A 26,906-nucleotide genomic window follows, 5' to 3' on the forward strand; every position below is an offset into this window, starting at 1 on the left:
GATATCACAAAAGTTTTAAAATATGGAGAATGAGATTGCATCAAGGGTGGAAGTCTTAAAATAATATTTCAGTGTATTTCTGGACCATGCGTGTACTCGACTTCCTGTTGCTTTGTCTTTAGTCAAGCTCTGTGTTCCCCTTTTGGAGTGTTTGCCATTGACATGGTTCCACCCCGTCACCAGCTGTTTTTGTTTTCATCTTACAGCATTACAGAGGCTTCCAGGCTTGATGTCGATGAAGACTTCTCTAAAGAAATGAATTGTACTAGTTACTGCAAGTGGGAAGAGCTTTGAATCTGGTGATGTCTGAAATGTGGTGGCCACAAAGCTGGACTTTGCCCAGTGTATTATCTTGTCTGTCTACATGAGGGGATTAACAAATAGGTGTTAGGGTTGTGTTACAAAGTTTGTTCTGTCCGTAGCGGGTAGTATGATTATGTCCCCCAAAAGCCACTGATTTGGTTGCTGCCTAAGTATCCCATAAAAAAGCAGGGGTCAGATATTAGCCCAGTGGTATTAACTCAGCTCCCTCAATGGAGAGGCATTCCCATTGGCCATAGAAGATTTGATTGTCCTCAAATAGTGGGTGGTTTTTTTTTTTTTTTTAAATCATGAATGGATCCTCCATCTAAAGTAGGGTCCTGACTGGTTCTATTTCCACTATTATTTATCATTCTTAGTAGTAGTGATAATTACTCTCATGAGCGCCTCTAACCATATTATTGAGCCCTTTTCGTGTGCCAGGCACTGGATTAAGGGTTATAATCTCAATTCTCAGGGTAACTCTATGTACGATATCAGGATTGTTTACCACATAAATGAAGAACCGAGACTTATAAAAAAATAGGGGAGTTAAATGACTTGCCCAAAACCTCAGCCAACAAAGGGAAAAGTCAGAATTCTGATGCCAGGGTTTGGGGTGCCTCATTAGAGCGATGGTCTTCACTAGCGGTGCCAAAAGGGAGTGAGAATGGGTCCTGGGGTCATGAGCTTTGTTTGAAAAAAGTTCTAACAGTGTCCAAGTATCTCTGCTTTGTAAACGTAAAAAATTTTTTTGAACCTTTTCAAAAAGCTAATTTTAAAGCATTTTGTATATTATATTCCTTATTCATCCTTTTGAATTGGTTTTAGAAAAGCTCTTGAAAGTAAACAAATCATGTTACAGTTAGATTATTTATTTGTTTTCTATTGTATGATCCCATTTCATTCTAATCTTAGAGGCTTAGGTCAGAATTTGTAGCTTGTAGAACTTGTCCTCCTCGCCTTCATTTGGAGCCAAAACTCACTTGTACTTGCCTCCTGGAGCTTCAAAGGCTAGTGGTATTTAAGAGCCCCAGGGATGCCTAGAGCTACTCTGTCTGCTCAAACCTACCTTGCCTCCCAAGACACCTTAAATTGGATATCGTGTATGGAAAGGATTGACTTTACCTGTTAAGAATGCTAAAATCCTGTCTCATTTGGAAAATAGCTCTGCTCTTTTAATTCAGCTCGATCGCCTTAACGTTATGTGTACGTATTCTAATGTGGTTGTACTTTTTAGCGGTAACCTCTATAAAGATGTAGATAATTTTAGAACAAATACCACTGACAGTCCCCACAAGCACAAAAACATAATTTTACCCAAATGGCCTTTGTTGCCTGAAGGCATAAACTGTCAGAGTTTCTCTTCGCATTGCTTCAGGTTTTATCTGTGAAGTGGTGAGGTTTTTAGGAAACTAGACAGCGAGTTCCATTATTAATGATACTCAGTCTTTTCCTCTAATTCAAGTAATTTAAAAATAGCAATATGAGAATTAATTGGACTCTCTTGCTGATAATTGTCATTCCTTCATTATAAATGTAAACTCACCTAAGGGTTTTGAAAAACTGGCTTTGGAGATTTGGTTGGTGCACACTGGTGACATTCATTGTGCAATCGAGAGTTCTTTTCTTCACAGCAATTACAAGGCACCAAACTTGCAAGACAGGAATCTCTGCCCTTCTCAGTTCTCTAAACCCAATGGCAAGTGTCACCTGCCCAGTCAAAAGGGACCTGAGCAAACTATGTGTCAGAAAGTATATCAGGTTACATGGAAAGAAAATTGGGTTCCACTGGCATTTTGTAGCCCCCAAGTTCTCTATGTTCTGTGTGTGCTGCCATCAAGTTGATTCTACCTCACATTGACCCCTAGTGTGTCAGAGGAGAGCTGTGCTCCCTGGAGTTTTCAGTGGCTGATTTTTCAGAAGTAGGTCATCAGGCCTTTCTTCCAAGGCACCTTTGAGTGAAGTTGAACCTTCAACCTTTCAGTTAGCAGCCAAGCATGTGCATCATTTGCACCACCCAGGAACTCCCATGTTCTGTAGACCTGGTGTTTTCCCTAGCCCTGAGAGAACCAAGGAGCTTCTTTCCAGAGTTTGCTGGAGAAAATGAGATCTTGAAAATTATACCACAGCATGTGGAGATAGAAATTTGTGGGAGCATTGAGAAAGGGATGCTCAAATTTGGTCTTCAGTCTTTGGAAACAGAATTTGAGATAAGCATAGCAGTTGGGCAGTGTGGTGAAATGAGTTCCTTTATGTGACCTTTTGCCTTGGTTCTTTGGAAAAACATCTTGGGAGATGTTTCCCCCCAAACCTTGAGGTGTTGTTACCTTTGCCATAACTCTTTGGAGAAACTACTTAGGGGACCTCCCAGGTTGCTTTCTACCCCAGAGGGTTGTTACTTTGGCCCAGGGAAGAACCCCAATTCTCTGCTGGCAGAAAATGTTACTTTTGTAAAAGACCTGAGTTGATTGAGAACTCATGGATTTGTGACTATCCCAAAATGATTGGCTGGGCCACAGTCTTGGATTGGTCAATTTACTGTTCAGATAGTGGCTTGAAAATCCACCTAATAAGATTGAGTGGCTTGTGGTCCACCGATGGGTTTGGTCAGTTTGTGGTCCTGCTGGGAGGGCCATGCCTTGAAATTGACAAGGAGTTTACTCACATAAGTGGCCAACCCCACAGAAGTTTTTAGAGAAGAGGAAAGGAGGGAACCTTAAAACCAAAAAGAGCCTGGAGGAGACCAGTTTGGACCCAGGGTTTCTGTGAGGAGAACCTCCTAAAAGTGCTGTAATAAGGGTCAAGGAGTGTGACACTGAAGATAATGAGAGGCCTGGAAGGGGCCCAGTGGCAGAGTTAGAGAGTTGAGAGGGCCTGCACAGCTGAGCAGACTGCTACAGTGGCTATGAGCTGGGCCATTTAGCAGCGGAGAGGCTGACGGCAGGGGAGGCCAAAGGCAGAGAGATCTGCATGGCCAAGAGGGGGCCTGCGTGGCCAAGAGGGGGCCTGCGTGGCCAAGAGGGGGCCTGCGTGGCCAAGAGGGGTGCCTGCGTGCCCAGCTGAGAGCAGCTATCCTGGTTGGAAACAGAGCTCTGAACCAGTTCAGTCTGGTTCGATTCCCTGCTGATAATTTGCATTTTTTCTAACAAGTTCCCTGTTGATAATTTGCATTTTTAAGAAGTTATACATGATAATCACCAAGTGATAACTTCCTAGTGCCTTGTTAGAAAGGCATATTCTCAGTAAGGGGTTGAATCCAACTGGTTCGAAGGCTTATTTGGAACCTGTCCTGTACTGAAGAAGGGAGGGATGTGCTCTGCACCTGGAGGGAGCCTTCCAAACCCGAGTTTTCATGTTACTTCCAAGTTGATCCTTATCTCAAAGTGTAGCCTATTCCTTAATAAACACCGTAACAGTGAGTATGGTCTGTGAGTTCTGTGTGGCCATTGCAACGAATTACTGAACCCAGCAGAGAAGTATAGAAGTTGGAAAGTGGAGATATGTCTGACCTCCACCTCATAAGAACCAGCTTTGTGATGATTTTTATCCCTCATGAACTTAGACAAGTCTTTATGCTGCAACACAGGCAGCAAGGCTTTGCAGTCAGATAAACCAGGGTTTAAATCATGTCTGTATTACCTCTCCTGTGACACTGGGCAGCTTATTCCCCTGGCCTCAGTTCTTTCTTTGCAAAATTGAGAATGGGTGTGAGGATAGAAGAGATGGTGTAAAGACAGTGCTGGCCATGCAGTTCCTCTCTTATCCAGATGCTGTTGTTGCTGTTAGTTCCTGTCAAGTTGGCTCTGACTCATGGTGACTCGACGTACGACAGAATGAGACGTTGCCCAGTCCTACGCCATCTTCATGATCGTTGGTATGGTCGTGTCCGTTGTTGCAGCCACTGTGTATTCTGAGCGCCTTTTAGTCTAGGAGACTCATCTTCCAGCCCTGTATCGGACAGTGTTCTGTTGTGACCGTAGGGCTTTCATTGGCTAGTTTTCAGAAGCAGATCACTAGGGCTTTCTTGCTAGTCTGTCTTAGTCTGAAAGCTCTGCTGAAACCTGTCCACTGTGGATGACCCTGCTGGTATTTGAAATACCAGTGGCATAGTTTCCAGCATCATAGCAACATGAAAGCCACCATGATATGACAAACTGACCGATGAGGAAGTCGGTATTCAGAGACGTTAAATGACTTACCTGAATGGCAGAATAGAGGCTACAGCTGGAATCTTTTTAGTCCTACTACAACTTGCAGCCCCTGCGGGACCATTATGTATGCTTTGCAAATACGTGGCATGCAGCTGGTGTGGAGCTCAGTGAGGACTGAATCTGCTCGAGCTTTGTCACCTTCATAGTTGAATCTAGTCATGTTTCCTTATGTACAGCAAAGGAAACATTTGTCTCAGCAAAGCCGACTTTTCCTTGTGATTCCCTATGGCTAATTGTAGATATTCCTGTAAAAACCATTCTGATAACTATGCACTTGGATATTTAAAAATGTAATCAAAATACACTCTTTTTAAAGAGAGAGGTATGCCTCTGAGGCTTTCCAGTCAGCTTCTTGTAAGTTTAACTATTTTCCTATTGATTTACATTCTAACCCCAGTTGTATTGGGAATTTTTGATCTTCATTTGTCAGGAGTACCTTTTAGCTTTTGTTTCTTTCGTAAGGCTTGTCTGTTAGGTATTTAATGAAAAACCACATAAGTGCACCCAGGAGTTTTAAGGGAAAGAATTAAGTCTTTTGTAATACGGAAAGAATTAAGTCTTTTGTAATACCATGATCCTATAATTTATCTGTTTAACAAAATGATATGCTGTGTGCCCTAATTTTTAAATGAACAGGTGATTACCGTTATAACATACGTTACCGTTAATGCGTGTTCTCTTTCCCGGTTCTACTTACAGGTGCTTTGCTTACAGTTTATCCCTAGTCATGATCAACAACTGGACACATTCGGTGTAAGCTATCATGATGTACACAAAGTCCTTCGGTGGCCCCTAATTGTCTTGAATGTATTTGAAGCCCATTTCTCATTCAGTTGGCAGTTGACTTTCTCCTGGTTTCTCCTTCTAAAGTAAGGAGAAAAGGATATCGCAAATTTTAACGTGTGTAAAGCTGACAACGCAGGTTACCACGTAGCTGGAGATGAAGTTTTGACATTTCCATGAGTCACCTGCCATTCAATAATATGTTTCAGGAAGTCGTTTAGAGATATGTGGGTTGATCATTAGCAAATACATTTTTACCTCTAACTGGCTGCCTTTTTGAAGCTGCTTTGAAAGTCTGTTTTCTAAATTTGGAAGGATCTGTGTATTTGAGCCTTGAAAAAGACAGTCTCTTAGCAACATGTTTAAGGACCTGGAGAAACAAATTAAGTAAGAAGTATGATGATCTGTGTATGTTCTCACTGTTTCGGAAACCATCCTAAAGGTAGATATTTTTAAGGCAGTTTATTACTTTTGATAAAATTAACTAAAAAGCAACAAAAGCATAAGTTCTGTGTTTTTCCTCCTTGGCGCCTTTTTTCCTTTGTCTCCCCAGACTGTACATTTTTGCTCCCTTGGAAAACATACGTGGGCATTCATAATTAAGAATTAATTAAGGGAGTCAGCGTGGAGGACTTTCTGCTCCATACTTAATTAGCTTAGAAAACATTGCCTTGATAAGCAGATGGATCGTTTTTAAAGAGAAAACAGTTCACCCTCCTTTTAGACCTCTATAATAATTCATTTAATTAACCTTGGAAGCATTCTGTATCTCTTATGAATTCCTAGATACGGAAATGCAGGAATGTTTACTGCCCCATTTTGTGTGTTGTAGCTTAGTTCCTTTGGTTGTGAGGAATAGTGGCTCTCCAGATACCCTAGTGGGTGTGGATGGGGGGCCTTATTATAGTGAAGCTGTTACCCAGGCTGGGATGGGAAATTCTACAGAAACCACCTGTGTTCTAGGCTAGGGATCAGTTCCTGTCCAGCAGGTCACATATGCTGTTTCTCTCTGTGTATTTGCTGTTTTCTTCGGTTGCAATAGACTGGTTTCCCCACTTCCTTATGCAGCTTCACCTTTACAGTAGCCCTTCATGGCAGCTCAGGATGCATCTCCAGAATTCACTCCTTTTTCTGGTTCAGTTCCCGCTGCTAATTGGCAAAGTCTTCCAGTGTTTCTTGGCTTAGATTCTTAAAAGAGATAATCTGCTTGCCCCAGCTTAAAATTTTGAGCCAGGCCACAAAGATTGCCACACTGAGGTTTAGCTGTCCTTCATTTGGGATCCCGCCCAAGTCCAGCTGTGTAAGTTGGGTAGATACAAGGTATGTCCATGGATGCTGCAGCTGGGCTGAGAGCAAGGCAGTATTCTTACAGGGTATGGACACCTGCCTGATGCATCATAATATATTGTATGTATTAGGTTGATCTAAAGGTTGGCAGTTCAAGTCCACCCAGAAGCACCTTGGCAGGAAGACCTGAAGATTCACTCTCAAAAATCGGCCGTTGAAAACCCTGTGGAGCATACTTCTACTCTGACACACATGGGGTCACCATGAGTCAGAATCAACTCAATGGCAACTTTTTTTTTTTTTAGGCTCCCTTGACTGTTTCCATGTTGGATTTATCCACCAAATTCATTAAGAAGTGTTTCTACAAGATTTGGGTTTGGTTTTTCATTTATCTGTTCTAATGTAGCACAGTAACATTTAAATCACCTCATTAATACTTCTTGCCTAAGGCTGTTGATATAGTGGTGTGGACTGCAAAGTGGTATGGTTTTATTTTAGTTGCTTTTTATAATGGGGGAGAGGTAGAAAAAAAAAACAGTTTTTTGTTTTTAAAAGTACTTGGAAGCAAAGATCGTTGGAATAATTAGCCAGTACCTCACATTATCTAAATGAGCTAGTTTGTGAAACTGAGAGAAAACGGGCCTTTGTTATCAGAGGTAGTTGATAATAGAAATGCCTTTCCCTGGACCAGTGATTCTAACTTTAATATGCATCAGAATCACCTGTACCTGTTACCCATTGCCCTTGAGTTGATTCTGACTCATAGTGACTCTATAGGACAGAATAGAACTGTCCCCTAGGGTTCCCAAGGAGTGGCTGGTAGATTCGAACTGCCAACCTTTTGGTTACCAGATGAGCTCTTACCCACTATACCACCAGGGCTCCAAGAATCACTTGTAGGGCTTGTTAAACTATCATTTCCTGGTGCCACCGCATAGTTTCTAATTAAGTTGGTCTGGGGTGGGGCACTATAATCTGCATTTCTAATAAGCTGCCTGGTGATGCTGTTACTGCTGGACTGAACACTGCACTCAGCCTTCAAATTTAGAAACCTTGGACAAGGCTGTTAACTGGACTTACCTTTTCAGGTTCGCCTTTCCAAGATGAACCACCTCTTCCATTGAATTATGTGTAAAAATCACATTAAAGGCATTTTCTCCTTAATTCTGCCTGGAACTTTTAGCTTGCCTTTGCTTCTATGTTCAGTAAATATTTAGTGCCTCTTGTATACCAAGCAGGGGCTCTGGGGGCACAGTGGTGAAGAGCTGTGGATGCTTACCAAAAGGTTGGCAGTTTGAATCCACCAGCTGCTCCTTGGAAATGCTGTGGGGCAGTTCTACTCTGTCCTGTAGGGTCGCTATGAGTCAGAATTGACTCAATGGCAATGCGTTTGGTTTTGGTTTTTGGGTATACCAGGCATAGTGCTAGGTCCTGGTGGAGTTAAGAAAGACACTTAATGGAACTGCACAGGAGACACGCAGATACACATACGGGGTATTGGCTGAAACACAAAATAACAAATGGAGTTTCTTGTATCTTATTTCCCTTCTTAAGATCCTATGCGCTGGAGAAAGATGTGGCAGTCTGCTCCCCTATTGGGCAGTTCTTCTCTGCCCTATAGGGTCCACTGTGAATCCAAATCAACTCGATAGCGATGGGTTTGGTTTGGTTTGGTTGGGGAAGATCCTGTGCTGGCTGCCCTCCCATACTGAAGATAAGAGATGAATAACTGGAGTAAGTAACTAAAACTGATGAATGACTTAAATAACAAAAACAATATGAAAAACAACTCTACAGATATTCTTAATTTTATGAAGTTGCTATGCAACCTAAAAAATAGGAATTTTTATAGATTATATTAATGTTATTCTATAGGGCTTAATAGGCATAGTAGGCAGAGTTCTTGCTTTCCATACAGGAGACCCTGGTTTGACTCCCAGCCAATGTACCTCATGTGTAGCCACCACTCATCTGTCAGTGGAAGTTTGTGTGTTGCTAGGATGCTGTGAGTAGGTTTCAGCTTGCCTTCCAGACTAAGACCAGGAAGAAAAGCTTGGTGATTCTGAAAATAAGCCAGTGAAAACCCTCTGGATTAGGACAGTCTGGTCCACAACCGATTCAAGGGATGGCATAGTACCAGGCTGGATTTCATTCTTTGTACATGGGGTCATCATGAGTGTGGGCTGACTCAGTGACTGCTAACAATGACAACATAGGGCTTAATACATATTCAAGGTATATTATGTATTTTATTGAATTCGATCTTACTAATAAACCTTTCAGGTGGAGTAGACATGATCTCTGTTTTAGACTGAACACAGTAAGGCTGTGTGCCCACCATTTGCCTGTCACTATGCAAAACATTTTATACTCTTATGCCCAATCTTTATAAATAACCTAGGAGGTAGGGTGCATTGTCCTCATTTATAGATAAAGAAACAAAACCTCTAAGAATCTACGTACCTCACCCAAGCTAGTTTATGGCAGAGCTGGAACAACTCCTGGGATTAAATGTGGGTCCTTTGTTCTTTTCATTTTAGCATCCTACTTTCTGGTATAACCCCGTTTTCAATATTCTCAACAACCTCATCACCTATAGATCTTGTTTGATCTTAGCTAGTGCATATTTTTGTTTTTTACCCCACCAGCTGTCCCTTTGTGATAGCCTTTTTCCCTTTTTGTTCTATACCACACAAGTTCCTACCCGGGGACCTCTACCATGCAAATTGTTTCCACTATCTATTACTGAGTTAAAAAAAAAAAAAAAAAGGCAGTAAAACCACTCCAAAACTTAATTATTCAAACACAACCACTTATTTGCTCACAGTTCTGCAGCTTGGGGAAGGGGTTGGCAAGGTGGCTCATCTCTGCCCCATGTAGTATTGGCAGGAGTCACTTACGTGGCTGGATCATCCAAGGTGGCTTTACTCACATGGCTAGTACCTGAGCTCAGGTGAATGGGATGGTTGGTGGCTGGTTGAGCCTTTCTCTTCACATGGTCTCTTAGAATTCAGTAGTCTGCCCTAGAGGTCAGTTACTTTTTTCCTAAAAGGTCAGTTAGTAAATTTTTAAGTTTTATGGCTTTGTAGGCCCATAAGATCACTGTTGAATATTCTTCTTTTTTTATACAACTGTTTAAAAACATAGACTTTTTATAGCCCGTGGGCAGTGTAAAAGCAGACCCTGACCACATTTGACCCACTAGGCTATACTTTGCCAACTCCTGGTCTAAACTCTAGCCCAGGATTCTTGGTGGTGATGGGTGGATTCCCAAGAGGGAAAAAGTGGAAGCTACAAGACCTTTTAAGACTTGGGCTTGAAGTTCAGAATCTCAGTTCTGCCATGTCCTATTAGTGAAAGCGAGTCACAAGGCCAACCCAGATTGGGGCAAGTGGCGGTTGGGTAGACTTTATCTGTTGATGGAAGGAGATCCATGCACACAAAGGGATGAAAGGATTTCCTGGGAGCCGTCTTTGGAAATGATCTTTCACAGAAATGAGAGCATTTATTTATGCCACAGAGACTGTATTCCATCAATTTTGAGATGTACATTTCCCCCCATATTTTAACATCTCTGAAATCAGGATGTGTCTGCCTGCCACTGGCCAGATAAGAGTTCCATGTTGTCATTACCTATGCTTGTGCAAACTTGAGATACAGCAATTTTGCTTATGTACATTGTTGAGTTTAACAGCATATAAAAGTTCTTTGAGAATATAAGTCATGATTCAACACTGAAACAGCAACATGACTTAAATTTGGGTACTAGTGAAACAAATCTTTATTAAAGAAATGATCGCAGTTACTATATTTTGCAAAGAAAGGATCAGGGACTTTTTGAGACCTAAGAATGGAAGATAAGTAGCTGAAGTGGTATTTATTACATAATTAGGGCAAAACTGTGGCCTCTAAATGATAATCATGTAAATGAAAGCAAGAGAAATTGCTAGATCCTTTGGAAGAGATGAAAGGAATTTAAAAGGATTAAGAGGTCTGTCCAGTTCATAAGTTGCACAAGACTGTTGGTGAAGCATAGAACATCAGTTTATCAAACTTCCTGCAGACTGTGAGCTGTTCCTGCTTAATTTCTAGTAATTTGTGGTTTAATTGAGGAAAATTTGAGTTTAGGCAAATAGGAAATGCTAACAAAACTCGAACACTTTTTTTTTTTAATTACCGTACTTTAGGTGAAGGTTTATAGAACAAACTATCTTTTCATTAAATAGTTTGTACACATATTGTTTTGTGACATTGGTTACCAACCCCATGACACATCGACACTCTCCTGTCTGGACCTTGGGTTTCCTGTTACCAGCTTTCCTGTGCCCTCCTGCCTGCTTGTCCTTTCCCTTGGGCTGGTTGCGCCCCTTTAGTCTTGTTTTGTTTTATGGTCCTGTCTAATCTTTGGCTGAAGGGTGAACCTCAGGAGTGACTTCATTACTGAGCTAAAAGGGTATCTGGGGGCCATACTCCCTGGTTTCTCCAGTCTCTGTCAGGCCAGTAAGTCTGGTCTTTTTGTGTGTGTGTGTGTGTGTGTGTGTGTTATAATTTTGTTCTACATTTTTCTCCAGCTCTGTCTGGGATCCTCTATTGTGATCCCTGTCAGAGCAGTTGATGGTGGTAGCCAGGCACCATCTAGTAGTACTGGACTCAGTCTGGTAGAGGCCGTGGTAGTTGTGGTCCATTAGTCCTTTGAACTAATCTTTCCCTTTTGTCTTTAATTTTCTTCATTCTCCGTTGCTCCCAATGGCATGAGACAAGTGCAGTATCTTAGATGACTGCTCGGAAACTTTTAAGACCCCAGAAGCTACTCACCAAAGTAGAATGTAGAACATTTTCTCTATAAACTATGTTATGCCAGTTGAGCTATCTAGCTATCCTTGAAACCATGGCCCCCACAGCCCTCAGCCCAATAATTCAGTCCCTCAGGGAGTTTGGATATGTTTATGAAAACTCCAACGTTCTTTAAAAGACTCTAACATAATGTTAAAGGTGCTAAAGAGATTGAGGTCATGAGCACGTGCTGTCATACTTTGTGCAATTGCTGCTGGCCGAAAGTAACAGCCATATTTATTTATTTATTTTCCTCCACACTGGTAGATTCCCTCTCTCAGAGTCCCCCCACCTCAGCACTGTACCCTCAGCTTGGCCATATGTGAAGTGCTCTTCCAGATTTCTCCCAGGCAGAAATTTTACTTGCTCAGCCATTCATCCATCCATCCTTTCCTTTCTTTCTTCCTCCCTCCCTCCCTCCCTCTCTTCCTTCCTTCCTCCCATCCATTCATCTAGCACTTTATTCAGTCAGGTCACTTGTCTCTCCTTTGCTCAAATCATCTACACGCTCACAACAAATCCTATTCCTTGCCATGACTAAGAAGCTCCTACATAGCCGAGCCCCTGCTGATCTGTCCTACAACTGTGCACATTTCTTACCCTACTCTGATTACACTGGCTTTCTTGGTAGCAGCCGTAATTTAATCTTAAACCACAAAACAATTCCCAAGAACGAGTTCTTCCCCAAAGATGTTATTGTGCTTGTGTGTATGTGCACACAGACACAAAAAGATTTCAGCTCAGCTGAAGAAGAATTGGCTAAAAGATGTCTTAGAACTCCGCACCCGCCCCCAACCCCGCCCCGGCGTCCCCAGTATGTAGGTTCTTGGTACCTCACATAAATGTGTATCTGAACAGTAAGAAATAAACTCATTGAAAGGTATAGCGACCTTGTTGTAAACTTGGGGACATGGCTGCACAGCTGCTATCCTTTCTCATATTTATAAAATCACCAAACCACGTAAGAACCACTTGGCAAGATACGTGCCCTGGTTATCTGAAAAGCCTCTGTTGTGTCACCTGGTAAGAACAAGAAAGTACCAGCCTCAAAACTGGCAAACTGAAGTAAGTCCCAGAGACAATAATGGAGCATTTTGTGGAAAAAAATGGACATCAGCAACTGAGGTAAAATGATGCGGAAGAGTCAGACTGGGCCTTGTTGTGTATATCTTGATCAATTTATTTTCCTTTTTCCTTTAAGGTACGTCAGTGATACATGATAAATCTGTAATTCTCTAAAAGCCTTTTCAATAATTATAAAATAATTCTAAATGACAAGAAAGCACTGTATAATAGCTTACTTGGCAGCACTTTTTTCTTAGTAGTATGCAAAAGATAGTTCATTTTATAATCAGTTACATCTTAGATAAAATACAGCCCAGGCACTGAACCTAAAGTTGCCGCTTTCATGGAGTTTCCAGTCTAGGTAAGATGGAAGTGTTACTACTCAAAGCCCAGTGTGCATTTCAAAATGCATTCTTCCTAGAGAGAATGTATAAAAGTGGGATTATTACATACATCATTTTTATATGAATATATGTTCCAAGTTCCAAGCAGCCAAGCCTTATAGGAAGTAAGTGTTAGTCTTATTTTCTTGCTATTTCATATACCAGAAACCAAACCTTTCACTGTCTAGTCAATTCTGACTCATAGTGGCCCTGTGGGATAGAGTAGATACGCCCCATGGGGTTTCCAAGGAGCAGCTGGTGGATCTGAATTGGCAACTTTTGGTTAGCGACTGAACTCTTTACCACTGCATACGTTATGTATTTCCAATTTATCAAGTTAAGTGTTGAGTGTATTGTATAGATTTCAGGTACAACTATTGAAGGATTTAAAAATAAGTTCAAATTGTTGGTTTTTAATGGCTTTTTAGCTTTCAAGAGTTTCTAGAACTCATCCTTGTTATTTTCAGACAACAATGTCTGCAGATGTTCAATGACTTTTTGATTTTGAAGTTCTGACTTCAGAATGGAAGTGTGTTGAGGTTGCAGGTGGCTAGATAGCCAACCCTTGTCAATAGTTTGGGCGGTGGGTTCTAAAACACATTGCTAGAGATTCTGGGCAGTTTATTTTGAAAACCATGAGTTAGGTTATTACAAACCCTGTTTCATCATATTCAACTTTCTGAAGTTCTACGTTAGTGTTTAAGAATGTAGGCTTAGGAAATCCTGGCTTCATTATCTTACATCACTTACAAGACTTCAGGCCAGTAGTTTTACATTTCAGTTGTGAAGTTGTCTTCACTGTCGGGTTTAAATGGATAATATAAAGTTGTTTTATAAACCTTGATTCTACTTCCCCACCATGCCTTTGAAACTGCTTATTGCGACGTCATCATTGACTTCCATATTGCAAAATACAGCAGTCACTTGTCCCTTCTTTCTTTTTATATGACTTCTCAGCAGTATTTAGCTCAGTGGACCACTTTCTTCTTGAAATATTCTTATCTTGGCTTTCCTAATATTAGTCTCCTGGTTTCCTTATGTCTTACTGGATGCTGTTTATAAAATTTTCTTTGCTGGCTCCTTCTCCTCTGTCTGACCAACCAGGGCTTTAAATATCACTCCTATGCTGATGACTCCCAAATGTTTGTCCCCAGCCCTGAGCTCCAGACCCTTATATGAAACAACCACTTGACTCCTCCTCTTGGACAGAACTCTTGATTTGCATGTTTTTGCCCCATCTCTCCTAAACCCTGCCCCTCCCTCCATGTAATAAATCTCAATAAATGGTATCTTCATCTAAACATAAGGCCAAACCAAAAACCAAACGAAACCCATCACATCAATTCTGACTCATAGCGACCCTATAGGACAGAGAAGAACTGCCCCATAGGATTTCCAAGGAGCGCCTGGTGAATTCGAACTGCTGACCTTTTGGTTAGCAGCTGTAGCACTTAAGTACTACGCCACCAGAGTTTCTAACCATAAGGCCACACATATTATTGCCCCAGTCTTCTTTCCCTCCCTGTCCTTCCCCTTATGAGCCTGTTCTTTTGGCTCTACCTCTAAAATATATCCTATAATCATTCCCTTCTCTCCATCTCGCTGTGGTTGACAACCGTATTCTGGACTCCTAATACAGCTTTCTAACTAGTCTCCCAGAATGGTCATTTAAAAATGCAAATCGTATTGTGTCACTCCAGTTTAAAGTCCATCAGTGGCTTCCAGTTCACTTAAAATCAAGGCCCTCTGTGGTATGACTCCTTATCATCACTGAGGCTCATGACTACCCTGCCGTTTGCTCAAAAGGCTTTAGTCTGTTCTATGACTATGCTAAAATTGTTTCCACTGCAGAGCCTTTGCAGTTGTTATCCGCATAGCCTGGAACAGTCTGACCTTCCCTTTATGTGGCAGGCTTCTTGTTTTTGAGGTCTCAGTTCAGATGCCCTCTCTAGAGTGGCCATCCATAACTACCATGTACATTAGATACAACTCTCACCTTCCCCAAATTCTATCACATCTCTTACTTATTATCTTCCCTGCATGTACCACTATTTGAAATCACCTTGTTCATACATTTATTGTCTGTTTTCCCACAAACAGAATGAGCACCACAAGAGGAAGGGCCTCTTCTATCTTCTTTAGTGTGATATTCTAAGTTCCTAGAACAACCTAGTACTTACTTGGTGCTTGGTAAATATTTATTGAATGAGTAAATAAATGAAATGAGGCTTTGAGCACAATGTCTTAAATAAAAAAAATTAGTAAATGCTTGGTAAACATTGGCCCTTATCACATTGAACATTAAACCTTGGTTTATATGCCTGGACCTCTTGCCTGGCTGATTTCCTATGAACTGCAGGATCCACACCTTAGACATCTTTGTGTTCCAGAGTCTAGTTCAGTGATAGGCACATAACCAACCAACCAACCCAGTGCCATCGACTTGATTCCGACTCATAGCGACCCCATAGGCCAGAGTAGAACTGCCCCATAGAGTTTCCAAAGAGCACCTGGCGGATTCGACCTGCTGACCCTTTGGCTAGCAGCCGTAGCACTTAACCACTACACCGCCAGGGTTTCTGACAGGCACATAGTAGATGTTTAATAAAGATTTGTTGTAGTGACTGCTGCACTTAGCGTTTGCTACCATGTGTATTTTCCGCCATCATCTTACTTGGGCTCTCTGTGGAGTTGGTAGTGTTCATCCGTGTCCACTGAGTGAGAAACCTGGCATCTCCCTCACTCTCAACACCCAGGCCATATCCAGCCAAATCTCTTGTATAAAAAAATCAGTTGCCCATGGAGTCATATGGTAGTTAATGTTATGTGTCAACTTGGCTAGGCCATGATTCTCAGTAGTACGTAATTATCCACTATTTTGTGATCTGATGTAAGGGAAGTTTCTTTGGGGGTGTGGCCCGCATCCAGTATAGATGGATGTTCTGGCAAAGAGCTCTCTCTCTCACTCTATCCTGCATCAACTTGTCATCCTCTGACCTCTGGTTCTTGGGAAGTGAGCCAGCAGTCTGATGCCTGATCTGCAGGTTTTGGAATTCATCAGCTCCCACAGCTGCATGAGCCAGCAGCCTGCCATCTGCCCTGCTGATTTTGGGTTCATCAGTGCCTACAACCACATGAGTCAGGAGATGCCTGCCTAACCCATGGATTTGGGACTTGCCAACCTCCACAACTGCATGAGCCATTTCCTTGAAATACATCTCCATATATTTATATATATATATACACTGCACTGGTTTTGCTTCTCTAGAAAACCCAGTCTAAGACAGGTTTATTCTGATTCATGGCAACCCCATGTGTATCAGAGCAGAACAGCTCCATACAGTTTTTAATAGCTGATTTTTCAGGAAGCAGCTCACCAGGCCTTTCTTCTAAGACACCTCAGGGTGTACTTGAACCTCCAACTTTTTAGTTAGCAACTGAGCATGTTAACTGTTTGTACCACCCAGGGACTCCAGTCTCTTGTATACAGTATCCTAACTGAGCCCTCCCTTCTTAGACCAGTTCTGTGTCTTCCTCCCTGCCTTCCACGTAGAATGAATTTTCTTTATTTCTTCCTTAGATAGCCACCCTTAGGTAGCCAGACTAGATTGTCTCTTTTCCCTCAATCTACTAATAGGTTGATCTTCCCCTTTCTAAACTGCCCACATGATTCCATCCTCTGTTAGATTAAAACACTACAACAAGCCCTCTGTTTCATTAATTCCTGATCTTGCTGGGCTTTCTTATGCCTCTGTGTCTATAAATAGAATTTTTGAAGATTAGAAAACTCCAAATAGTCTGTATGTGACAACTATCTTAAAACACTCCTGTGATGAAGTATTTGTAATGAACTACTTACCCTAATTTGTCACTTCCTCATAATAAAATATTTTGGGGTTAACTTTTAGAAGTTTTATGGTCTAGAGGAAAGCAAACACACATGTTGTGAACTGCCAATGGAAGGGGCTATGTGGCTAGGACATGAAGGTGACCTCTAGGAGCTAAAAAAAACACAAGAAAATAGGGGGCCTCAGTCCCATATCTGCAAGGAGCAGAGTTCTGCCAACAACCTAAATGAGCTTGGAAGAGGACCTCGAGCTAAGGACCGCAACATAGCCAACATCTCAGTTTCAGCCTGTGAGATGAGCTACACCATGCCCAGCCTTCTGACCTACAAAATCTGTGAGATAATAAATGTGTATTGTTTTAAGCTCATGGTAATTTGTTACATAGCAATAGAAAACTAATGCAGTACCATACAGGTAGCTTATAGACTTTCTTCAGATTTCTCTAGTTTTTCCACTAATGTCTGTTTTCTGTCCCAGGAAATAATCAAAATGTGATATTTTAATGCTCTCATTCCTCATAAGTCAAGATGAAGTGATAGTTCATGATAAGCAATAAACTTGGATAAATTAGTTATCTATAAACTAGTTGCTGTCAAGTTGGTTGTGACTCATGGAATCCCCATGTGTGTCAGGGTTTTTGAGTGGCTGATTTTTCAAAGTACATTGCCAGAGGTGCCTCAGAAGAAAAGCCAGATGTCTGTAAGAGAATTCATTCTAACTGATTTAATTGGCAGGGGGCAGGGTGGGGAGTGTAATCTGAACATTTGAGTTCAAGCTTTGTCACATTAACACTTGTGTGTGGTGTGATTCTCTCCAGGACTTGGTACCTTTTTGTCTGTTAGGTCCCATCTTGGATGTCACCCAGCATGCAGAGCTGCAAGTGAATGCTGAAAGTGTGCGAAAGGGACTTCAGACTCCTGTCCTTTCTCCCCCTGCTAACTGCACAGAACCAGCTATCTGAGAAGGATGCAATTATGTGAGGAAATGACTACTGCTGGCTGTAGTTCCTGAGCTTTGTTCTTAGAATTGTTGGTTTGGGGTCTGTCAAGATATTTTGGAATGCTTAAACTGCCATATAATCACATAGGGACCCTATGCTCAGTTCATTCATTGTACAGGTGAGAAAGTGGAGATGATGAGGTCAGAGGTGCGCAGTGAGTTTGCCTATGAATTGCCGTGATAGAGATCTAGGTCCTCTTGCTTCTAGTGTATTGTCTTCTCACTGTCAGCAGGTCGTTGTTATTATTAGCTGCCATCAAATTGGCCCTTGACTTATGGTGGCCCCATGCATGACAGAATAAAATATTGCCCAGTCCTATACTGTGATCAGATCAGATCACTGTGATCTGTAGGGTTTTCTTGGCTGATTTTCAGAAGTAGATAACCGGGGCTTTCTTCTTAGTTTGTCTTAGTTTGGATGTTCTGCTGAAACCTGTTCAGCATCACATCATATGCAAGCCACCACTGACAGGTGGTAGCTACACCTGAGATGCATTGATTGGAAATCGAAGCCAAGTCTCCTGCGTAGAAGGCAAGAATTCTACCAGTGAACCGCCAGTATCTCACGTCAGCAGGTTATCAAACATGGTTTACTTTATCGCTCATGTTAGAGGTTAAGGTGGGTTTTGGGTGCTATTTTGATGGAATTTGTCTAAACGCCAGAAATGTCCATATTGAGCCCTTTCAATACCCATGCCCTACTGTGAAGCATGGAGTGGCTTTTTGCTGTGGGAATCAGAGTTCTGTTTTATTAGAAGCATTGAAAGCATTTAGTGCTTCAGTGCAGAGTCAGATTAAAGGTTATTTGGGGGCACATGGCTTAGGTTCCAGACCTAAGTGGACCATTCTCCAACCAACACTCACATCCCCAGTTTAAATCTTGAGGCCAGGCCAGGCAGGAGTGGATGTGGAGAGAGATGGCAGAGCCCCCAGAGGGTCTTAGAATCCATTTACCCACCCAACTACATGGAGCCAGGAAAGATAAAGCAATGGGATGGGGACAGTACTGGTTCAGCTAGGAGTCATGAATTCCTGCTCCATGACTGGTAACCCCATGACTGGTAACCCCATGACTGGTGATGGTGGTGTGTTTAGGTTCAGAGGAAGTAGATTAGCAACTTCTGTCTTGCATGTCTTAGAGGGGAGATAAAGATAGGCAGAGGAGAGTCTCATAGAGAGGGGTGGTAGTGAAAGGTCCTTTCTTCTACAATATAGGCTCAGTGCTAGGTCTTGGAAATATAATAGTCTCTGTCCTCAAAAAGTATAAATTTTAATGGAGGTCACTTACAGAAACAAATACAATACAGTGGTTCTCTCTTAGGGTTTAAGGGAAGAATTCAACAGAAGAGATAGTTAACCTGAATTTCAAAGGATAAATAGGCATTTGCCTCTCCTTCTTTTCCTTTTCCTCCCTCTATCTCTTCTTCCCTCTCCCTTTCTCTCTCACTCTCTCCCTTCTCCCTCATTCCCTGCTTCCCTTCCTCCTCCTCTCTCCCTTTTTCCTCCATCATCTGTTCGTCTTCCTTCCTTCCTTCCTTCCTTCCTTCCTTCCTTCCTTCCTTCCTTCCTTCCTTCCTTCCTTCCTTCCTTCCTTCCTTCCTTCCTTCCTTCCTTCCTTCCTTCCTTCCTTCCTTCCTTCCTTCCTTCCTTCCCTCCTTCCCTCCCTCCCTCCCTCCCTCCCTCCCTTCTCCTCTCCTCTCTCTTCCTCTTTTAATTTCTCCTCTCTCTCCCTTCATCTCTTTGCCTTCCACTGACTAAGTCAGACCCACCCAGGACGATAATCTGTCTTAAAGCCAACTGATTAGGGACTTCAGTTACAAATTCCCTTCACAGCAACACTAAGATTTGTATTTGCTTGAATAACTGGGAGAAGGTGTGTGTATGCTACAAAATGGCCATTACCAACTCTCCTCAGAGAATCTCCTTTGCCAGCCCACCCTGTCTGAAACATACTAGAAAGGGAATTCTGGAGAACATAGGTTAGCCTAGCCAAGTTGACACACCACAAAGCCATTACAGATGACTCCCAGTTTTCTGACCATGGTAATTTTGTAAATACTGGGTAGATTAACTGAGATTGGAATTACAAGGGATAGAAAGTTTGAAGGTAGAGGGGAGTAGCTGTTGAACTCAGTTGTGATTTGTTGAGTTCTTGAAGTCCCTGAGGATCCTCACATATTCTGCTCATGGATATGGGTTTAGGAACTCTTGAGGGGTCTGACTGAAGACACAGATTGTGGGTCTTCAACAAACACATGGTAATTAGAACCAAGCGACTGTATTAGATCATCTAGGGAAAGTAGGACAAGAGCCTAGAAAGGGGACAGTAACATCTAGAGGACGGATGAGGGAAGAGGAGCCACAAACAGTCTGTGAGCTAGACATATTCAGAGATGGAGCAGAACAAGCAAGGACAAGTGAAAGACAGTGATGGCATTAGTCTACAGATTGCAGAGTAATCACGACGTGCCGGCATGTAAGTCGGGTTGTATTACTGGCAAGTGCACTAAGCATGCCTCTTCCATGCTGCCTACAGGGCAGGGAAGGCAGACTCAAATGTCTGCAGGGGTGTGGCGGGAGGGGAACCACTGAATCCAGATTTGGGGCCAGGGTTTCGAAGGGGTAATTTTTGGTTCAGCCCCACCCTGAGAATTTGAATTTCCACCCCAGATTTACTGAGTCAGAATCTACATTTTAGAAAATAAGGGATGCAAAGCCCTGCTTGAGGCTAAGGAAAGGCTTCATGGAAGAAATAATAAAAGTCAAGGTCTCCAGGATAGGTAGGAATTAACCCAAAGGAAGAGGAAACAGGGTACCTATTGCTATGCCTCCCCAGCGATCCCTCTGATCTTTGCAAATTCATTTCTTTACTCCTTTAAGCCTTTGTTGCAACCTAGTCTGCTCTTGACTGGGAAAATGTCTATTTTCTACTAAATAGCATTTACTAAATTATATAATTTATATTTTATATAAATTACATTTATGAATTATATCATTATAAAAATAAACATTTATAGCATTGTTCCATTTTAACAACTTTTTCCTGTCTCCTTTTATCAAATGTTCATGCTTAGCGTAAAATGTATTTTCACCCAAAAGGTCAGTTTTTAAAGTTGGTAGGTTTTGCTTGCTGAAAGCAAAGAAGACTTGAAGTACTTACTGATGAATGATGAAGATCAAAGACTACAGCCTTCAGTATGGATTACACCTCAACATAAAGAGAACAAAAATCCTTGTAACTGAACCAATAAACATCATGATAAACAGAGAAAAGATAGAAGTTGTGAAGGATTTCGTTTTACTTGGATCCACAATCAACGCCCAGGGAAGCAGCAATCAAGAAAATGAACAATGTATTACATTGGTCAAATCTGCTGTAAAAACCTCTTTAAAGTGTTAAAAAGCAAAGATGTCACTTTGAGAACTAATGCCGTGGTATTTTCAGTCACCGCATAAGTATATGAAAGCTAGACAGTGAATAAGGAGGACTGGAGAAGAATTGATGCCTTTGAATTATGGTGTTGGTGAAGAATATTGAATATACCATGGACTCCCAGAAGAACAAACAAGTCTGTCTTGGAAGAAAGTACAGCCAGAAAGCTCCTTAGAAGCCAGAATGATGAAACTTCATCTCATGTTCTTTGGACATGTTATCAGGAGCAGCCCCTGGAGAAGGACATCATACTTGGTAAAGTAGACGGTCAGTGAAAGAGAGGAAGACTCTCAATGGATGGATTAACATAGTGGCTGCAACAATGGGCTCAAACACAGCAGGAATTGTGAGGATGGCGCAGGACCAGGTAGTGTTTCGTTCCTTTGTTTATAGAGTCGCTATAGCCACTTGTCATCGAGTTGATTCTGACTCATAGTTACCCTATAGGACAGAGTAGAACTGCCCCATAGGATTTCCAAGGAGTGCCTGGTGGATTTGAACTGCCTACCTTTTGATTAGCAGCTGTAGCTTTAACCGCAATGCCACCAGGGTTTCCATATATAGTGCTATATAAAGCAACTTGAGAGCACCTGACAACAACAGGTTTTGAAAAATAAAGACCTTCAATAATAAAAGTTTTACAGGCCTGCAAACTTTTGGCAATGGCAGAGATTACTTTAAAAGGAAAAGTCTAATCCAGTTCGTCTTCCTGGCTGTGCATCAAAAATTGCCCAAGCTAGGACCCTCCTTGCTAGAGATTCTGACTTAATTGGCCTGCGGAGCAGGCTGGCCATCAGTGCCATTTTTTAAGCGCCACAGGATATTCTAGCCGTGCAGCCGTGGTTGGGAACACCTGATTTAATCACAGTATTTACAACTATTTTGGGTAGAGGGAGATTCACCACAGCCTCCTTAGGAGGATAAGGAAAGAAAACAGCAAAAAAGAAACCCCTCATCCTAACTGGTGACTCCACTTAGGATGAGAGCAAGAGGACAATTTGGGTACAAAATGAACAAGATCAAGCAATTTGTAATTAAAATCCACTTGTCTATCAAAGACAAGCTTCCAACAGAACAACACCCACCTGGTCATCACAGGTGATGTGAATGGGGAAAGGTATTTTTATCTCACTGATACTCTCAAGCAGTGGTTTTCAATTCTGCACTCCCCAACACCAGAACCATTATTTTAAGGCAGATCTTTCTTGAAACTCTAAGCCCCCACTCCCTAACTACTGCCTTCCCCTGAGACCTTTCTTAGGAACCCTCGGGTTCTTCAAAACACAAATTAAAAACAAAATCATCAGGTATGAAAGCTACTTCTGTCTTGAGTAGGAGCTAAAATCAGCGACAACCAAAAAATTGAAACCAGCTGTTCCAAATGAGTGATCAAACCGTGGCCTATTATTTCCTCCTGAGGTTTGGCCACCTCAGATAGAGCCCTGAGTGGATTATCTTTCCATTTGGTCAGAATTCAACACCTTGAGGGGAGTTAAGGAGGGCATTATTCCCCTTTCAACATGCCAGAAATCAAAACCAAATCCGTTGCCATCGAGTTGATTCCGACTCATAGCGACCCTATAGATAACATTTTAAAAAGGAAATAGGTACTGGGAGGTATGTAAAATCTAGTAGTAGACATTAAAATTGAGTGCACCAGACTTCTTACTTCCTTACTCTTTGTATAAATTATCTGAGCTCCAATCCCTACAGAGACAAAATAATAGTAATCAATTTATGGTCTCCACTGGGAATTTAATGTCTAGTAGAGTGAACCTCTGTTAGCCACTCTTGTGTGTCGATGGCAGTTTCATGCTATTAACCACTCTTGGGTGTCCCATACAGTTTCACTCTATTTAAACAGTTCTTGTGTGTTGATAGGAAACCCTGGTGGCATAGTGGTTAAGTGCTATGGCTGCTAACCAAAAGGTCGCAGTTCGAATCCACCAGGCACTCCTTGGAAACTCTATGGGGCAGTTCTACTCTGTCCTATAGGGTCCCTATGAGTCAGAATCAACATGACGGCAGTGGGTTTTGGTTTTGTGTGTCAATAAGTGATTTCAGTCTATGAATGAAAGTATGAATCATTGCATTCACCCTGTAGGATCCCTGTGAGTTGGAATTGACTCAATGGAGATGTGAAGTGGTGGCTGCCTACTCAGGGAGGCCCTGTGCTAGGCACAGGAGAAGAGTGCTTTAAGTTCTCCAACAGTCTGGGGTCTGGGATAGGACCTCTGCTTTACATACTTACTAGCTGTGTGACATTAGGCAAATTCCTTAACCTCCCATTATATTAATAATAAAGTATTATTATTGTGGTAGCCGGCGGCTACGGCATCAAAGTTGGTGGGTGCCTGGAGCTGCAAGCAACTGGGTACAATTTAGAAACATAGTCACTGACACTTATATAACAAAACGACAGATTTGCAAGGTGTTAAAATCTGACCAGCCTTGTCTATGTTATACTTTAAGCCTCCACTGCTTCACCTCAAAATAGGAATAATTGTGTATACCTCACGATTGGGAAAAAATAAGCCAGGCTGTTTACATAAAGTGCTTAGCGAAGTGCCTGGTACATGGTAACGTCTACTGATATTAGTTATAGAGTGCCTTGGAAAAAAAATGCTTTCTGTCCTCAAGGAGATTATAACTTAGGGAGAGGTGAGCAGATGGAAATCATTTATTCTTGCATTAAATACTTATTGATAGCCTGCTCTGTGCCCAGTGCTGGGAATACAGCCATGAGATGAGGCAGAATGACAGGAGCTGTAAGGTTAGAGAACAGTCCATAAGATCAACCTTATTTCTGACACCAGCAACAAGTTTCAGGGTTCCCCAGATCACCCTCAGTTTCTATAAATTTGCTAGAATGACTCACAGAACTCACTGAAAGCTGTTATACTCGCAATTACTGTGTATTACAGTGAAAGGATACAGCCAAGAGAAGAAACAAATGGGGCATAGTCCAGGCGCGTTCCAAACACGAGCCTCCAGTTGTCCTCTTCCACTGGGATCACGGACAGCCCTAACTTCTTCCAGTAACGATATGTGAGAATATGCACAGGGTATTGCTAACAGGAAAGCTCACCCAAGCCTTGGTGTCCAGAGTTTTTATTCAGGCTCAGTCATTTGCTTGACTGCCCATGTGGATGACCTGTAGTCTCCAGTCCCTCAGAGGGCAAGCTGATACCACATGGCTCAAAGCCCCTGCCATAATTCACACTGTTAGACTATCTAACGAACAAAGACACTCTTATCAAGCAGGGCACCTGAAGGGCTTGGAGATCACCTCCCAGTAGCCAAGTGCAAGGTTAATTCTTTGAGTTATGTTAATTCTTCACTACTCAAGAGCTCTGCCAGAGATGCCTTTATTCTAGAAGAGTAGAGGAAGGTGTGGTGCGTTTGCGTGGGGAGATAGCTTGTGGACTTGAGCCTTGGAGACAGCAGCTCAACTGGGTGGAAGGAGAGGGACAGGGACGGCATTCCCACTGTTAGGCATGACCAAAGGTGAGAGGTATGAGAGTCCATAAGAGGAAAATGTAAGAACAGATAAGTAATCTCAGAGGTCACCTTTCAACTAAATAACAGATTGGCCCATGGAATAAATAATATCACCCGTGAGTACTATGCCCCTTTTATAATATTAAAAAAAAAAAATCATCTATTTGAGACCAAATGGTCAACATTTACCCAAAGGTAAAGATGAAATGGAGGGAGGGCAGGCAGAGAAGCAAGAATAATGGAAACAGAGCAACCAGAATGGAAATGAGAATGTTGACACGATGTGGAAAATGTAACTCATGTCATAGAACAATATGTGTAGAAATTGTTGAACTTAATTTGCTGTGTAAACTTTCTCCAAAAACTCAATAAAATATTAAGAAAAAAGAAAGAAAGAAAGAAAGAAAAAAAACAGGTCGTAAGGGGTGAGGCTAGAGAAGTGGCTTGGGCAGTAATAGAGGCAAATATTGAGGACTTGGCCAGGAGTGATGACTGCTCCATAGGTGAGGGGCAGCCATTCTCTGTGAGAAGCCTTTGTGCCTCGCTGCAGTGAGGATGTGTTAATAGTATCTCCTTGTCTGTGTTCTATAACCAGAAAGCCTTGCAGATGGACCCAGTGCATCTGTGGACATAATGGCCATGAGAATAGCCCATAATAGCAGGTTGCTCACACAGCATGTTAAATCCTGGAAGGAAGATAATGCCAAGATTTAAAAGTATTATGCCAAGAAAATGCCTGCAGGATGGTTATCTCAGACTGAGCATAGACTATATTTCTAATCAGAGCAAAATATAGATAGTCTAGGTCAGGGAGCACCATATGCCTGTTTCTGAGATAAGGGGCTGTGAGAAATAAACCGGGTAACAGCGTATTTTAGGGGCAGAAAGAACTTAAAGCTTTTACCTAAGATATGCATAAGGGTTGACTCAAGCTTGTCCTGATAATGTGCTAAAGGAAAGCCATTGCATGTGGGTAAGTGCTAAAAAATAGTAGGTGGTGGTTACATCATCAAATTTGGTGCCTACAGGCAGCTGGGCACAATTTAGAAACTAGTCGTTGACGCTTATATAATGTCAGATTTCTAAGGTGTCAAAATCTAACAGTCTTTTCTGTATTATTCCTATCAACTGGTGTTCTGATTTGATTGAATTGTGTCCTCTAAAAAGATATGTTGAAGTCCTAACTCCTGTGCCAATGAATGTGACCCTGTTTAGGGAAGTGGAGTTTTTCTTTGCAGACATTATCAGTTAAATTAAGTCATACAGGAATAGGGTGAGTCCTAAGCCTAATCCCTTCTGAGTGGCGGTTTATAAAACACAGAAATAGTCACATACAGGGGGAAGACACTTTCTGGGGATCCATCTGCAAGCCAAGAAGTGCCTGGGTTGGCCAGAATCTGAAAGAGACAAGAAAGGATCTCCCCCTATTGCTGACAGAGCAAGAGCATAGCTCTAATGCCCTCCATTTGGACTTCTAGCCTCCAGAACTTTAAGACAAGAAATTCCTATTCTTTAAACGCACCTACTTTGTGGTATTTTGTTACTAAGAAATTAAGACACATGGCAGCCAACCCCCTTTTAAGACGTCAAATCGTGGTAAAGTCAGACTTCTTGGGGCAGCCCTTTTTCACCTTGGACAGCTGGCTTCTGTTCTTGAAGCTGGTTCTACAAATTAGGTACTGTACCTATCCTTTCCCATCTGATAGCACACAATTTTAAGACAGCTCTCATGTCCATTTGTGTTTTTTTTTTTTTTTTGAGTTGAACATCCATATATAACATGGTTTTAAGTCTTTTCACCATCTTGATTACTTGCCTTAGTATATTGGCTTTTCTCCACTCCTTTGAAAGGCTACTGTTTTTAAAGGTGTAAAACCGGAATGCATTATTCAACAAATGGCCTGATTTGGCTTGAATAGAGCAAGATTGAGGATCACCACCACCTTCCTCTTCCTCAAACATGTTTCTGTCAATGGAGCTGTAATTTAGTGGTGTCAGACCTTACCCGCATCCACAAGGAGGTACGAGAATCAGCTCAAAGCTGATTCCTCTGAGGTGGAGGTCAGACATACTTTCCAACTCTTCACCGTTTCTCACACCAGTCATCCTCTCCACAGCATGCGCTACTTCTTTTCTGGGTTTGATAATTTGTTGCAGTGGCCAGAACTCACAGAGAGCATACTCACCATTATGTAGTTTATTGGAGAACTTACAAGTCAGGATCAGGATCAACTTGGAAATAACAGGATACAACCCAGGA

At 41.9% G+C, this 26,906-nt stretch overlaps 1 protein-coding gene and 1 long non-coding RNA gene across 9 annotated transcripts in view; both read left to right on the forward strand.

Moving 5' to 3' along the window:
- The window catches only part of PPM1H (protein phosphatase, Mg2+/Mn2+ dependent 1H), a 328,683-nt gene that overhangs the window by 42,932 nt on the left and 258,845 nt on the right, over positions 1 to 26,906 (forward strand). The gene's annotated exons all lie outside the window — the stretch shown is intronic.
- LOC111752891 (uncharacterized) overlaps positions 4,184 to 26,906 on the forward strand; it is a 52,051-nt gene continuing 29,328 nt past the window's right edge. The window contains exon 1 of the long non-coding RNA XR_010321819.1: positions 4,184 to 8,318. This is a non-coding gene — a long non-coding RNA (uncharacterized LOC111752891). The remainder of the gene's footprint in view (positions 8,319 to 26,906) is intronic.

This window comes from Loxodonta africana, chromosome 4, assembly GCF_030014295.1.
Source record: "Loxodonta africana isolate mLoxAfr1 chromosome 4, mLoxAfr1.hap2, whole genome shotgun sequence".
Taxonomy (NCBI): domain Eukaryota; kingdom Metazoa; phylum Chordata; class Mammalia; order Proboscidea; family Elephantidae; genus Loxodonta; species Loxodonta africana.